Below are 16,240 nucleotides of genomic sequence, written 5' to 3'. Positions count from 1 at the left end.
CGCATCCCTAGAAATGTATGGCCTTGCAGGGACTGATGGAGGTTGGACCTTGGCTTTGAGCTCTGACAGCCCCCCCGCCCACCCGGCCTCCTCAATAAACACCCCCGTCATCCTCCTTTCTTCCCATCTAGGCTGAATTTAGCAAAATCAGGGTATGGATTTTCCTTTATACTCTGTGATCATAGATATAATGTCAGATTTTTTTTTCTCCCCGGGAGCTTTTCACCCCACCCTGCTGTTCAGTGTCAAGGTTGTCAGAACTATAATTTATTCATATTTTTTCACCTCTGGGGAGGACAATATCCAAAGGGTCAGGCAGTGTTATTGGATGTCAGAATGGAAATTCACTGCTTGCTTCCTTTACAACGTTGCACTTAATCAGGGGCCTCACCAGTGTGTCTGGGTGTGGGGGGGAGGGAGCAGAGGGGGTTGTTTTACTATAATTACCCCAGAAGAGAGGCCTTATCCTTATCAGTTAGAACACAATATGTATACACTCCCCAAAGTGCTTATAGTGGGAGGCACTTGGAACCTCTGGGTTTTCTCTAGAATGAGGTGGTGGGCCGTGATTTTCGCCCCTTAGCTGAATCCCCACCCTGACTCTTGGCAGCTGAAGTGGGTGTTCAGGACTGGGTGAGGTGTTTCTCCCAGTGCATCCTGCGGGCCGGGCCTGGGCTGGGCCTTCTCCCTAGCGTGGTTTTCGGGCCCGGCCACTCTGAGATGGCCTTCATCTTAGGAGGACACACACGAGCGCTTTACTCCGAATGTCAGGGAGCCCTAGGAGAGTAATGATTTTCTGAGAAGCTTTGTGGGCCGAAGGAACAATTAATCAATGCTAAATAATAACAATAGTTATTCTCCGATTCTTGAATGGAATTAATCCTTCATCCCTGACCTGCCGTAGATGCAGCCTGGCGGTGTCTATGGCAGAGTCTGAGGGACCGTTAGAATTCTTGCCCAGCAGTATCTTACAAGCCTTCCAGAGGATTCTATTTTCCAGGTTATTTTAAATAACTTGAAAAGAGCTTTTGTCAACCTCACTGCGTTTTGGCTGCTTTGTCCTCCTCTCCCCACTCCCCTCCCCCGCCCATCTCCCCTTGAGGCATAATCCCAGGATAAAGTTCTGAGGTTCCTTCATGGAGAGGCTTTAGAATCATACCCATGCTTGTAACCACCTCCCATCCCTTCCCTGTGATCTGACCTTTGACCTACCAGGAGGGTAAGGTCAAAGGTTAGATTGTTCACCTCCCCCCAATCTCAGCTTTCTCTTTTGGGAGAAGAAAGCAGCAACCTACCTTCTACAGGTCTGTGGGCTTGGGCGTCTCTGAAGGGGAATGGAGAGGGATATTCTCTCTCCTTAAGGGCTGGTTCATGAGCCTCTGATGTGCAAAGAAGGTCTTGATGAGCTCACTGGGGGTGCAGACCCCGGAATTGGATAGGCTCTGGTGGGCTTACAAGAAGGCTGGTGATGGTCTGCAAAGTCGTGGGAAGGGAGGGGACAGAGGTGGAGGAGGAGGGGGTCTCACAGGACGGGGTGTGAGAAGAGAAGGCAAATTCCTGGGGGAAATGGTGGGTAGGACACTCTTCTTCCACTTCTGGAGAGCCTTCAAGAAGGTTGGAGGTTGGGTGAGGTTGGGTCCCCCGTGTAGGACCAGTGACGGGAAAGGGGCCTTGCATCCCAGTGGCTCACGGAGCAGACAGCAAGGTAACTAGGAAGAGCGAAGGGCAGGGAGCTTTCAGCAGAAGCCATCAACATTTGCAATGTCCTGGACTTGGAATGTCCGTTACTGACGCTCAGGGAAAAACCCCTGCTGGACTGGAGCAATAGTGATGCGGGTAGGGCATTTGCCTTGCATGCGGTGAACCTGAGTTCAATCCCCGTCATCCTATATGGTCCTCAAGCACAGGCAGGAGTAATTGCTGAGTGCAGAGCCAGGAGTAATCCCTGAGCATCTCTGGGTGTGATCCCAAAGAACAAAACAAAACAAAAAGCAAAATAAATAAATAAATAAAATAAACCCTGCTATGCAAGGTTGAGGGTCCCCTGCAGAGACACAGTGCCCTTCATTTTATTTTGTGGCATCTGTTTGCTTTTGGTATTAGGGAGATATGTGCCTCAGAGAAACTGCTTAGGAGAGTTTCTGATTCTTCAATTTTCTGGAGAAGCTTGAGAAGAGCTGGCAATAGGTTCTTTTTAAATGTTTGGGAGAATTCACTAGCAAATCCATCTGGACCTGGGCTTTTGTTTTGGAATGGCACCCTTCAAAGGCATGGTGGAGGTGGCTTTGTTAGACGGTGAGCCAGGGGCCATGCTGGAAATTTCTTGTTCATCTATGAAAGAGGCTTTGCCGCTTAACACACAGGATCAGGCACATAGTTGAGAAGGGCTGTGATGTCCTTGATGTCCTTGATGGGAGTAAGCAGAATGGAAGTGGATATGTGATGTCGTTCTGGGGATTCATCATAAAACTCAGTGCTTGGCCTAATTTTGAGTTGCACTGGGAAAAGAATATCCATCTCTTCGTTTCAGAGGCACCAATTGTCAGCCAGATTTTCCACCCCTGAATCGTGTGAGTGGAGTTTCCTAGTCCTGTCTGTAATCAGGACCCAGCAGAAAGTCTCAGTGGACGTGCAGACAGCGTGGCATCTTGGAAACAACGCTGCCGCCTTGGGGGCTGTAGGCTAGCAAAGAGTCCCCCGCAGATTTCTCCCTGACATGATCTGAATTCCACACCGCTGTCTCAGAGGCTCAAGGGTTGCTGTTATTTAGCCTCTTGGTTATGGCTTAGTTTCTCATTGTCTCACATTTAAATAATGACGGAAGTTTCATTCTATAATGTTAGATTTAAAAACACATTCACAGGATACTGTTGTAAAAAGTGGTTTTTCCTTTGCCTATTCACAGACTTTGTGAAAAGTGGAAAACGAAAAGGTGCTGCCTCTTACACACCTCAGCTATGTGTGTGATCTGTTGCTGACTAATGCATCTTTAAGGAACATAAATTGGAATTATCCAGCTAACTCTGATGAGCTGTACTTGTCTAGAAGAAGATTCTTGAAGTAGAGCAAGACTTGAGAAGCACGGAGAGAACCAGTATAATGGGACTAGGAGATGGGTAAGCATTTAGGGCATTTGATGACCCAGATTCAATTCCCAGCACCTCAGATCTCCTGAGCACCACTGGGTGTGCCTTGAAGGCTTCAGCACTGCCAGGGCGGTCCAGTAATTCCTGTTACTGCAAATCACCAGCGCATCTCAGGCCCTTGCATTGAACTGATTGGACATGGGGGTCCCTGGGTCTTTGGGGCACCACTGGAAGTCTTTCCCCACACCAAAGTGACCATCTGGTAGCCCTCTATTAAAAAAGGTGACCGCAGCAAAAGAGGTGACACATTTCTCATCTCCCTATAGTTCTGGAAGCTTCTTTAAGGGCCCCCATGGAATTCTGGCTATGCTCTCATATTAGGGCTTGAATTGTGTCTTGGGAAAGCTAGGTTGAGGTCATAACGTCCCCAGGAACTAAAGATGTGATTTGGAAACGGGGGCCTCGCAGATACAATTAATTGAGAGTGTCATACTAGAGTTATATTACCTGGGCCCTAATCCAATAGGACCACACCCTTAAAAGAAGAGGGAACACTGGACCCAGAGCTCGATGACACACAGGGAGAACAGCAGGTGACCACAAAGACAGAGAATGGATTCTTGGGTCCACAGGCCAGGGGGTACCAAGAACTGGCAATTTCCCGGAAGCTGGGATGGATAGGAAGTTTCACTGTGCGGGCACTCTGGCAGACCAGTGATCCCAGCCTCTAGAATGGGAGAGAATAAATCTCAGTTGTTCTCAGGCTCTGAGTATGGGCTACTTTGAGGCAGCAGCCGGGGATACTTTAGATACTTACGGTTTATGCAGAGGTGGCGGGAGCCTGATGTTTGCAGGGTTTTCCCCCTGATAGCCGTTGAGTTGAGCATTCACTGGCTGCAGAGCAGGAAAGGGACCAGAGGAAGAGCTGGCCAGGCGGAATCACCACAGTCATCAAGCCTGGAAGAAAGGGCTTCAAAAGGTTGATGCCTCCTCACACTCAGTCGAGTGAGGATGAGTCGACGGGGTTTCTGCTTCAGCTCTACACTTAACCTTGGCCAAACCAGGCTCATCTCACCAGTGAATGAAGAGGCCTGGAGTTTCCCCTCCATGTCTGAACTAAGGCATCACCAGTGGGACTGAGAGCTTTGGATTGCAGAAATGGTACCTCCTCTCCCCACTTCAGATGCTCAGCGTGTCTCTGTTGTTTATTGCCTGAGAAGCCATGGAGGCCCCACTAATGACTGTAGACCCAGGGCCTGGCACACACTTGCACAAAGGAAGCATAAGCTGTGCCTTGTTTAGTTGTGAGAGATGACGAGGATGCAGCTTGTCCCTCGGGTGCTCCTGATACTCATTCTGGGGCGGGAGGGCAGCAGGCAGGATCCACCACGGGGGGTTGGTCAGCCCTGCCTGCTTTTGAGCTCTGCCTCTCAGGGTGGGGGCCGGCACTTGGAAATCATGAGCCTCTAGCAGTGACTCCGCAGCCCTGAGAGCTCTGATCTGCTCAGAAAGGAAAAGTGGATGGTGTGGATTGGGAGCTGGCTCTAGGCTGGGGCCATGGGGCTCGGGAAGGTGGTACCTTAGCAAAAGGATGGAATTGGAGAGACTGGGCTTCCCCGTCATAACCAGGGGGATTCCCCACAAGCAGAGAATTGAAAGTGATGACCCAAATGAATGATAAGCAGTTTCTTATCCCGATCTGAGTGGCATCCACAGAGACAAGAAGCCAAACAGTTTCTCTTTACAAGAGGGTCCTCTCCCCCACGCTTCCTTCCTTCATAGAGCCAAGGAGACTGACAAACTCCAACTTCCCTTCCTGGGGCCCCACACTTACTGGGAGATAGATTTCCATCAAATTCCATCAGGCACTTGTGTTCATTCTAGTCAAGATTCCGCAGCTGACTACCATGATGGTACTTTCATGCTGGTCATCACAGGGGAATGAGGAATGTGGGGATCAGGGAATCTTTGTTGAAAAAAATGAATGTTGGACAAGGATGAGTTACCCTGCATGCCCGCCCACCAGCCTCTGAAGACCCCACATTCAATCAGTACATCCTATTTAGCAAGGACTGCAGGCCTCCCCCACACCCCACCCCTCTCCTCTGCCAGGTCTCTTTGGGGGTGCGGCCCTCCTTGACTTGACCAGGCACTGGAAGGCAGCTACTGTGAGCTCCTTCCCTATGCAAAGCACAGAGAGCTCCCTCTCCTTCCGAAGGAAAATTTACAGCTCCAATTTTTACAATTTACATCTTTCATTTAATATTCCAGCCTTCTTTCCCCAAGGCTTCTCCAACAGCTTCTGTCAGGAGGGACTACTTCTTTCCTGAACCCTTTTTGCATTATTAGTTTCATTTATTATTTTTATGTTTTCTATTGGGCCCCAGTACCTATCATTTCTCTGAGAAACCTGGAACAACTGACAGTAAGCTGGAAGCCATCATCTCTCAGTCAGGAAGTCCCAATGCCGCCTCTGTCCGGTTCTCCAGGGAAAATATTTCTAGCCTGTGCATTTCAAATTAGCTCCAATTAACCCCTCATCAACTGACCCCCAAAAGTTCATGCAAATGTGGTCCGACTGCTTACTCCCTGTTCCTGTCTGTCATGGATTGTGGCAGACTTCAGGGGAATACATATGTATTTTCATGTACTTTTTGTATTTCATGTAAATTTTCATGTCCCTCACAATAGGGACGTGAGGAGAACAGCAAATGCACACTGCAGGGAAGAAGTGATCCACTGTGGCAGATGGAAGTTGTGATAGGGCACCTGTATTGGTGCCAGGCGTTGGGTAGCCATTGTGCCCCGCAGAAAGTGATGTGGGGAGAGAGAAAGAGAGAATGAGAGAGAGAGAGAGAGAGAGAGAGAGAGAGAGAGAGAGAGAGAGGGAGAGGGAAAGGGAGAGACAGAGACAGAGACAGAGACAGAGAAAGAAAGTGCTGCCAGCCATAGAGACAGTCTTGGGGGAGGGTGGCAGAGGGAAACTGGGGACACTGGTGGTAGGACGTGTACGCTGGTGGAGGGATGGGTGTCGGAACATTGTATGACTGAAACTTGACCATGATCAGCTTTGTAACTCTGTATCTCACGGTGGCTCAATGAAAAGAAAAAATTAAAAAAAAAAAAAAGAAAATGCCTATAACCATAAAATAAAAGCAAGAGGGATCATAAAAGATACAAGAGGGAACTGTTATTTCTTTTTTCACGATTTAGTCTTTGCAAGGTATGTAATGCCTTACTTTAATATTGTTTGAAAAAAATAAGAACAATAGAATAAATTGATCAATGACAAAAGAAATAGAAAAATAAAGAAAAAAAAAGAAAGTGACATGGGTCTCAGGGCAGCGGCTTCAGCGGACCTGTTGTTTTCACTTCTTGGGAGCTAAAATGCCTTTCACCCACACTCAGTTGTCTCTCAGGCTACGTAATCTCCCCAAAGACTGGTGTTTAATAAACCCGTTGTTTTAGAGCAGAAAGGAAAGGAAAAGGTCTGTAATTTTGTCTCCCAAACGGTGGCATTTCCATGATGTGAAAGCAGAGGAACGACAGAGCAGCTGTGTGTCCTGAGGCACCTGTGGAACATTGTTAAGGTGCCTGTTGTCAGGTCAGCGGGGGTGGGAAGGGCCTTCCTGTGCTCACTAGTCGGGCCTGGTACATGGTTGGCCTTGTACTGAGTATTTAAAAAATGAAGACGTGTTCAGCTTCTAAGAAGCAGGAGTGTCTCTTAGAAATGCTTCAGTTTGTGGGCAAGAGAAGAGCCCAGAGCACATGTTCTGGTAACTCAGAAAATCGCTCCTTTGGGGCTTGGAAAGAGATCCAGAAGGGAGTCAGTAATTGTGTCATCGTTGGCTGGGTTGGCAGCTCCTTGCTGGGAACATGGCTGTCCCTTCCGCTGCATCACTGCACTAATACCCTCTCCTGGATCTCCTCTTGCTTGGGGCAGGGGCTGAGGGACCTCAACAAGATTGGAGTCATTTCTCCTCACCTGGGGGAATAGGCGAAGAATACTAGAATGTCAACCAGGAGAGGCCCTATGCATGAGGGGCCTGAGAGGTCTGGCACCTCACAGTGCCCGCTAGTGCCCCATGGGCAGCTCCTCAGCCAACTCTGCCATTGTTTGCTCAGCTCTCTACATCGACTTCTCAACAGGCATGTTGGGTTCGGGGGGAGGGGGGAGTGCTTGCGAGCTCAAGGAGAAGTGACATCGCCCCTTATTTGCCGTGGGATGAGTTATTCACATATGGATCTGTTCACGGTGCTCAACCCAAGGGACCTTTGCGACACAACAGGCAGAGATTTTGAAAATCCGAGTAAGAACAACTGCATTGGCCCTCGATCAGGCTGAATGAGTTGTTCCTATTTGCAGAGCTCTACCTCCTAAGTCTGGCGCCACCCATTCTCTCTTTTTCTCATCTCTTTGCCTGTCCAGCTGAACTTCTCTCTCTCTCACAGTAGCCCTTTCAGGAGCATATATATTCAAGTGAAAATATGTCTATTCTTTCTGTTGTCCAAGGAGGAAAAAGTAAAGCAAAAGAGAAAGCAAAATCCAAAACTGGCTCAGACGGAGGGCCAATGTGGGAAAAACAGCTGACGAATTTGGGTGAGACATGTTGACAAAGAATTAACTCAAATTGGACTAATATGTGGTGTGTTCATTTATTACTGGAAACAATATATTAAGATCCAGAAAAAAAGAGAGAGGCCAATTTCAAAAATACATATATCTTTTGGAAAATGTGTGTTGTTCATGAATGTCCCTGGGAACAGAATCCTGCTCATGTGAAGGCTTGGTGACAGGGTTTGACGTCCCTTGTTCTACCCCCAGATGACTAGTAAGTCTCCGGAACGGTGCTTACAGTCTGTAATACTATTACCACTCAGTCTACTGTGGGCTCTCTCAGTCATTTTTTCAATTAGAAAAGGCCCAATGCTCTATTAACCTTTTGTCTGCTGCACCATCCTTCATACTGCCGTTGCCCTGAGTTGGTGAGCCATGTATTAAAAAAGGCATATATTACTGTAAGCTGCCTCCAAGTTCTCTGTCATTAGAAAGATGAAGTATCATTTTTTCATTAAAAACTATGAGACAGTTTGTCATACCAACAACTGCCAGGCCTGCCTGCAATCTCTTTGTTACAGGACATGAGAGGTGACTCCACCACTTAACGTTCGGTGACCTGGAAACTCAACCAAACCCCTCCCTCAGAAGATGGGCCAGAAAAGGGCTTTGTCCTTGAGAGGCAGAGCTCTAGTCTATTGGTCTTTTCCCCCCTAATAGCTGTTCTTTGGTGAAACACTGGCTTGGGTTGACCAGATGACTGAGTAGTAAATACAATTGCCACTTGACTCTATTAATAACTGCACAGACACTCAGGAAGCATTGGGTCTCCTTCCTGTCTTCTCACGTGTTCTTTAAAGGAAGCACATGAGTCAAGACCAGCTGTTCCATCTTGTGGATCTCTTTGTCTTTCAGGTCTTGTGAGACTACTGCCTAGAATGGCCAAATTATCCGGTCAGGTTTCCAAAGTCCACGACAATGTAGGGAATAAGCAGAGCCTATTTCCAAAACCTAGACACTGTTGTTATCCTATTAGCATTAGGTGATAACCTTTGAGGGTCAGATTTCTGATCTCAAATTGGCAGAAGAGTCAAAATTTGCCTTCTTTCTCTTATCCCAAGTATAATAAGGGAGAAAGATGCCAAGACTATCGATTCTTTAGAAATGCATCTTAGTTACATTGAATCGGGCATGGGGGACTGGTCAGACCATGCCTGTCGTAAATCTCTGTTGGGTTACATCTGGATTCTCAGGTAATCCTCTTCTTGTCCTTCCAGTAAACCATTTAGGTAGGATTTAATCTAGCAGAGAGGAAAGAAACTATTTTGGCTCTTGGCAATGTGTCTGCCATACTCTCCTAACCTCAGTGTCTCTTCATTTTTTAGCTTCTTGTTATAACTGACTCACAGGGAAGTAGTTAGTATCTCATTTAGTTGAACAGATATTTATGGACTGGCCAGCACTGTGAAGAGTTTATAACTTTTTGCATCACTTGTGAATACTGCGTAGGAATTCTTTCCTGCATCTTCAGTTGAACACCATTCCCAGACCACGTGTTAGTTCTTTCAGATTCAGCTGTCCCTCTTATTTTGGAAAGGACCAAATTGGCATTTGTTGATTTATCTGTGCTGGGTATCAGGCAAGGCATTTTGTGCTGTATCTGGTGCATTAAGTTGTTTCAGTTCAAATTATGTCTGTAGTAAACACAGGCTCTCTTTATTTGCCAAAGCCACTAGACATTTTCTGCCCTGTTAGATTGGGATAGGAAAGAATTTTTCTCCCGGGGCCGCTGGATTAATTAAGATTACTGTGAAGTCAGATTAGCACAAGCTGAAATGCTTTAAAAGCACAAGTGACTCTTATTATCAATGTCTCATTTTCTCTTACTGATTTCTCTCATCAACATGTGACTTCTTGAAAGCAGGCATTTTGTCCAAGTTTTATTATTGAAAAATCAAAGACAAGATCTTGGGGCTGGAGCAATAGCACAGCGGGTAGGGTGTTTGCCTTGTATGCGGTCGACCAGGGTTCGATTCCCAGCATCTCATATGGTCCCCTGAGCACCGCCTGAAGTAATTCATGAGTGCAGAGCCAGGAGTAACCTCTGTGTACTGCTGGGTGTGACCCAAAAAGGAAAAAAAATAATTAAAAAAATGCCAAAAATGAAAAATCAAAGACAAGATCTTAAATAATGTACCTGGTTCTCCCAGTGGCTAAACTTTGGAGCTAGTACACAGACTCCCTTTGTGACTTCCCAGTAGTATCTTCTTCCCATTGTATCCTGTGGTCCTTTTGCTTCCAACTCCCATACCCTTCCTGGACTTTCAGTATATGACATTACCTATGGAAAAATGAAGGCTCCTCCACCCTCAAACCCAAGTCATGCACTTCACCTTCACTAAGTAACTCTCTACTTCTAAACTCTTTATGCTCCTCACTCATAAACTCTATTCCATTCCAAAACAATTAGTCATTGTGTGTTTTATCCCATCCCTTTCCGGTTCTTTCTACATTTGACCCCAAAGGTATTCACCGTGCTCTTGCTTCTGTGTCTTTCATCTTTTCCTTTTCTGTAAACTTGTTCCCTCAATTAAACTTTGATCTTATTAACAGTAATGAGAATATCAGCATCACATCTTAATCTTTCATCTAGGTGTGTGCTGGGAGTCACTCCTATCAGCTCATAATAGTGAACTGTTAAAATTTCAGGAATTTTGCAAGATAGTGGCTGTTAGGTTAGTAGCTTGAAATCAGCTACCATGAGTGTATTTATACTCCCGATATCAGGGTTTTGGTTTTTGTGACCTGGGAGTTGGTTGTTAAAGTTTACCAGTGTATAACCACCCCAACCCCTATGTTCCCAGCAATTAATATATCTCTTCTTTCCTTCAAAATCGAAGTTCTTGAAGGGGTTGCTTGTACCTCTTTGCCTTCTTTACTTGTTGTCTCCAAAGGTAAAGAAGACTTTATCAGGGCTGGAGCGATAGCACAGCAGGTAGGACGTTTGCCTTGCATGTGCCTGACCCGGGTTCAATTCCCAGTATCCCATATGGTCCTCCGAGCACCGTCAGGAGTAATTCCTGAGTGCATGAGCCAGGAGTAACCCCTGAGCATTGCCAGGTGTGACCTAAAAAGCAAAAATTGAAAAGAAGACTTTATCTTCCTTTCTCACTAAAGTCGGCATTGGCCTCAGCCCATGGGATCCCTGCAGTTTCTGGTGCTGTTGACCTCTCCTTCTTAGTAACCATGGCAGTTTTAGCTGAGATGTCCCTCATCCTGACTCCCTTGCCTCTGTTTACTCCTGCCCTTTCTTCTCAGTCTTGAGGTTCTATTCTTTTCTCTCTTCTTTTATGCCTGGACTCACTAATTTGCCATATTTCATGCTTTCAACTGAGACCTACCCTTCTTCATTCCTGTAGCATGTTTTTATATGCTATGTACTCACAGGATCTGTGTACAAGAACTCCAAAGAGCCCCATACATAACAGTGTACAGGGAGCATCTTCACTTTTCTATCACAGGCATTTTTAACGGGGTGCAGATGAGACGACACCCAGCTCTTTTTCAGTTTACTCTGTTGCTTGAGGGTCTTGTGCTCAGAAGATATCCAGCAACAGGAATTGAACTTGGGGCTCCCACAATGCAAAGCATGTTCTCTAGCACCGCGAGCCATTTCCCCAGCCTACAGGGCTTGTTCTGCCCAGTGTGGAAGACCAGCTGGAGTGTAGGAAGTATGAAAGAGTTAGAACTCCCCAGGTTGATTCTTTAACCAAAGGGGAATGTAAGTCAGTGGATAAATGCTCCAACTTTTCATCTTTAGAGGGCTGGTTCTAAAGTGGTTGCTGCTATGTAATTCTGCGCGTTTCCTCAGAGGGTTCTAAGTGAGATTGAGCTCCAGTTGCCCACAGTGATAAGCAACTCAATAACATACACTTTATTGACTTTTCTTCATTCTCTGCCTCGCTCTCTCTCTTCTGTTCCCTGGTGTCGCCTCTCCAATAAACTACCCTCATGCAAGCTAGTGTTTCTAGTTTCCCTTTGTGGAGAACCCAAACAAGAACAGTCTATAGCTGAAATTTCAGTGGAAGACTTTCAGATTTCCAAATATTAGCATTTATAGACTTCTGTCACCCAAAATCTACACGACTCGACTCAAACCCCATTATATTGAGTCCTGCCCTATCCTTCCATTGATCTCTGCCTCTGTCCTTCTCTGCACTGTGGATCACCCCATGTTAACATGATCCTCTCAAGTTCCTAGGCTGGAATTCCCAGAGTAGATTTCTCTCTTTTACTTCATTTATCACATCAAATTACTTAAATCTTCGAACTTTCCAGATCTGTCCGTGGTGTGAGGAGAAATTGATAGAAAATGCTTAAGTCACCAGGACATGTTTTTTTTCCCCTTTCAGTGAATAAATCATGTAAACCTCTCATACCTTGCAGCTACAAACAAAGTTAGGATGAAGATTTTTTCAGGGACAAAATGCTCTCAGAACACTAGGAGTATATCTGCCCTGTACATATATATACAGGAGCTGACATGTTCTTTTCCGTCTTCACAAAAAGTGGCTGCAGATGCAACCAGTAAAATCACAGACCTTGAGAACTTAGTTTAAGTTTTATTTTCAAAATGCCAACTGGTTGAAGAAATCACTGCTGTAATATGATGAAGAATGGCTGAAGTCCATTCGTCCAGCCCTGCTTTCTTAAACTTCTGGGGTCTGCTCTGGGGGTGTGGTGGGTGGTGGGAGGGAAGTAATACATGGATGTGTATTTTTTTATGCTCTTAATATCTAACTGCCAGGGTCCTGCTTTTTCTTTTTCTTTTTTTTTTCAGCTCTGCAACAAGAAGTATCTTTTGAATAAACATCTTCTTCCAAAGAAACCAATTTTCTAGATGGAAAGTTCACCTCAGAGTCCTCCTGAGACAGTGCTGTTTCCTCTCACAGGAATGTGGAGTTGGAATTCAGAGAGGCTGGGCTTGCTTAGTTGCCAACTTTGGTCCTGATGTAATATTGTTTGGCAATGTAGGCCATCTTGGCTATTGGCCCTGTAGTATTGGAGCAGCTGTTTTAAGGCAGTGATTAGTGATCCACATGGACAGGCATCAGAAAAGTCAGACTAGAGAAAAAAAAAACAAAAGAAGGGAATAGAAAGAAGCATGTGTGAGCACCCAAAAGAAACCAGAGAGAGGACTATAAGAGTTTTATTTGCTATAAATGGTGTGCTGATGAACATCCTTATATGTGTGCATTTTTCTATACCTGTGATTATTTTTTAAATGATGACTTCATGTGAGTGAAGTTTTTGAATCAAAAAATTACATTTTGGGAAGGGAGCATAACACGACGCTTGCCATAGCCATGCCTCCGGACTCCACAGCAGGCTGTTTCACTCAGGGTACCCCAGAGGGGGGCGGATGAGAGCCCTCCCCATCCCAAGGGATCCAGCCCTGGCAGTCAAAACCCTCCCGAACTCAACCACCGCCATGCCCAAGGCCGCTTCCCACACACTTGGGTCGAGGCCCACACATGAGTGAATGTACTCCTGGATCACGGCCGCAAATGCAGCTGTGCGACACATCATAAGACACACCTACCATTCTCTATAAATATCACACCACAAATGATGGGGTTCAGATAGTAGGCAAAAAATCATAGAGGGAAATATATATGCATATAAACATATTTTCATGTATATATATGAAATCTCACACCACTGAACCTTTAACAACATGTTAGTGATATCAAAGAATATTTTAATGGCCCCTGCCAAAATAGGACAATCTTTACACTGTTTCCTATATGAATACTTTTTTTGTAAGCATTTTCAGTGGTTCTTCATAACAGATAGTACAAAATATATTATTTTGGTTGTGCTTTGGGGCAGGGATTGGAGCTTGGGATGGAAACATCCCAAATTTGGTGGTGGGAAAGTGTAATGGTGGTGGGATTGGTGTTTGAATATTAAATGTAATCAAATATTGTGAACTACCTAATAAAATAAAAAAATTTAAATTACATTTTACGAATTGTTATCTATGTTGGGGCTGGAGCGATAGTCCAGTGGGTAAGGCATTTGCCTACCATGCAGCTGACCTGGATTCAGTCCCCAGCACCCCCTGTGGTCTTCCAAGCACTGCCAGGAGTGATTTCTGAGTGTAGAGCCAGGAATAACCCCTGAGCATCTCTGGATATGACCTCCAAACAGAACAAACAAAACAACAAAAAATAGAGATGACAAAATAAAAGCAAAGATCATTGAACAGAACTAATAAAGAATGAATAAATCCATTAGTGGATTGTTTCAAATGCAGTAAGCTCCCATCTTCCTGAGAAAACAGAAGAGCAGACAGATACTAGAAATTAGAATGGGACCTGCCAGGAGTAATTCCTGACTGAAAAACCAAGAGTAAGCCCTGAGCAACACCAGGTGTGGCCAACCAAGTGCCCCCACCCACACACACAAAAATTGTCATATATGTTGCCATGGGTTGGAGTGATAGCACAGCAGTTGAGCTTTCACCTTTCACGCGGCCAACCCGTGTTCGATTCCTCCACCCCTCTCGGAGAGCCCAGCAAGCTACTGAGAGTATGGAGCCCGCACAGCAGAGCCTGGCAAGCTACCGTGTGTACTGGATATGCCAAAAACAGTAACAATAAGTCTCTCAATGAGAGACGTTACTAGTGCCCGCTCAAACAAATCGATGAGCAACGGGAAGACAGTGATACAGTGATATAGCGATGTTGCCATATGACCCCTGGGGGAAAAAAACGTTATAAGTATTTATTCCTATTTATTACAATTTGTGTCTGGGTTGTGCTCTTATGCTCCCTAGATATTATCAAAAAAAATTTTGAGAAAAAGGAGTAAGTACACATTTTATAGGAAAAGAAATAAAAATGCTTGTTAAATTTATGGTTATTAAATGGGCAGGTAATCAGTCTTGCTTATAAGGGGAAAATGAAAGTTGAAAATATCTTGAGATGCCTCCTTTCACTCATCTCTTTGGTAAGTTCTGGTAGCTTTATCACACACCCTATTGCCAAGACTTTGGAGAAACAGACACATTTGTACCTTGTAGAGGTGTGTATAAATTGATAAAAACCCTTGCAGAAGGCAATTTGGCAACATTTTCAGAATAAAAAATGCATATATCCTTGGTCCCAGTAAATTCACTTCTTGGAATCCATTCTAAAGATACCCGGGCATATTGGAGAAGTAAAGTATGTTCAAGGTTATTTATTGAAGCCTTGTTTGTAGGAGTGAAAATTTGAAAACCATATAAATAAGTCACTGTATAATATACACAGAGGAGGAACTATTTAATTACATATTAAAAAAGAAACTTGTAATAGATGCATATGAAAATATGTCTAGTAAGAACTATTATGAAGAAAAAGCTAAGCATAAAATTGTGAATCTGGTATATTTTCTTTAAAAGGGAGGAAAAATAAAAATTCACTCTGGTACATGCTTGTGAATATAAAGAAATCCTGGGAGAGCTCGCTAGATACTCAGGGCAGGGGCTGCCTGCTTAGAGAGCAGTGAAGCTTCAACAAGTCGAGAGAAACTGTTTATTGCGTTCTTTGTTTTTGATTTTGGGACCAGGTCAATACACTTACTATCAAAAACAAATAAACAAAGGATGCACTTACTTTTCAGATTTTAATTTGCCCTTAAAATATTTAGTGTTTGGATCTATTTTCATAGGCCTATTGATCATTTGCATTTATTATTTGGGAATTATGCCATTCATATCCTTTGCCAATCTTTTAAAAAATGAATCTTCTTTTCTTATTAATTGTAAGTGCATCCATCCTATGTATTATGAATACTAATCTCTGTCTCTCATGGATGCTGCAAATGTTTTCCCTGGTTTATTTTGTACCATTTAAGCTTTAATGGTATTTGATTTGATCTGTAGGAGTTTAAAATTTTTATGGAGTTGAATCTGTTTATTCTTTTATGTGTAAGCTTTCCTTTGCAAATATAATTAAAAATTTCCTCCTAGAAGATAAACTATTCAGATATTTACATATTTTATACTAGTTTTTTTTAAATCATTTTCATGTAAGTTCTTATTTGGAAATTTATTTTTATGTACTATATAAGGCCATAATATGGCTTTTATTTTTAGCAAGTTTTTTTGGCTGAATCATCCTGTGACCATTAGCTTGTAAAGTTGCCTTTATTACAGAGTCAATTATTTGTACTTCTGAACTTGCTCTGGACTTTCTGTCTTGCGTTTCCGTGGATCTGTCTGCTTATCCCTGTACCTGGCTACCTTTCTTTCATTGGGCATCCACCATGCTTTTCTGAGATTCAAGCTCCAGGTTCCGCACAGAGTGTGTCTCTACATACCCCAGGTGGGACCTTGGCAAATTCCCTAATTCCCAAGACGTGCGCCCTTCTATGCTCTGTTGGAGATGGTGGCCAGTCCCCACCCCCATTAGGAGGCGCTTATTAGATCTCCCCACCAATCTGGAGGGATTTGGTAGGAGACTGAATCCCGTTTTGAACACTGTCCCGTTCTGCCACATGCCAACCCCGTAGCGTCAGCCATCAGCTGTGGGAACAGTGGCGCGTCCTC

At 44.5% G+C, this 16,240-nt stretch overlaps 1 long non-coding RNA gene across 1 annotated transcript in view; it reads left to right on the top strand.

The window, feature by feature from the left end:
• Positions 1-13,510, top strand: part of LOC129401677 (uncharacterized) — a 79,503-nt gene extending 65,993 nt beyond the window's left edge. The window contains exons 3-4 of the long non-coding RNA XR_008628417.1: positions 2,906-3,116; positions 12,485-13,510. This is a non-coding gene — a long non-coding RNA (uncharacterized LOC129401677). The remainder of the gene's footprint in view (positions 1-2,905; positions 3,117-12,484) is intronic.
• The last annotated feature ends 2,730 nt before the right edge of the window (positions 13,511-16,240 follow it).

The sequence above is a fragment of the Sorex araneus genome, chromosome 2 (genome assembly GCF_027595985.1).
Source record: "Sorex araneus isolate mSorAra2 chromosome 2, mSorAra2.pri, whole genome shotgun sequence".
NCBI lineage: Eukaryota > Metazoa > Chordata > Mammalia > Eulipotyphla > Soricidae > Sorex > Sorex araneus.
Note: the sequence above shows the minus strand (reverse complement) of the source record. Positions and strands in the feature narration are given on the sequence as shown.